Genomic DNA, 449 nt, shown 5'->3' on the forward strand with positions numbered 1-449 from the left:
GATATAGTTTCGTAAACTTCATCCTTTTCGAGCTTCAATCTAATATTTCTCCTAAAATCAATTCTAAACTTAACCAAACCATCTTGAAATTGAGATATAAACTTCAAACAATATTTTCATATATTCGTAGGAACAACCTATCCAAACTAATCGCAAACGAAAGAGGAGAAAGTAATCTAATCGTAACAAATAAAGAAACATAATAAACTGCCAAATGAATTAAACTTAAATTAAAAATGTATTACACACATATTAAAGTTGAATTAGAAGTGAATTAAACACACATGCAAAATGTAGCAAACGAAAGAGCATTCTGAGATTTGTAAACTAAATAAACTTGGGGATAAGAGTCTGAACAATACCCCAACTTTGGTCGGATTTGTTGTTGCGATACTAAACTTTCATGAGGATCTATTACCTCCCTAGACTATTTAATACCGTATTTTTTA

Source organism: Solanum tuberosum, unplaced genomic scaffold (genome assembly GCF_000226075.1).
Source record: "Solanum tuberosum cultivar DM 1-3 516 R44 unplaced genomic scaffold, SolTub_3.0 scf00010, whole genome shotgun sequence".
Lineage (NCBI taxonomy): Eukaryota > Viridiplantae > Streptophyta > Magnoliopsida > Solanales > Solanaceae > Solanum > Solanum tuberosum.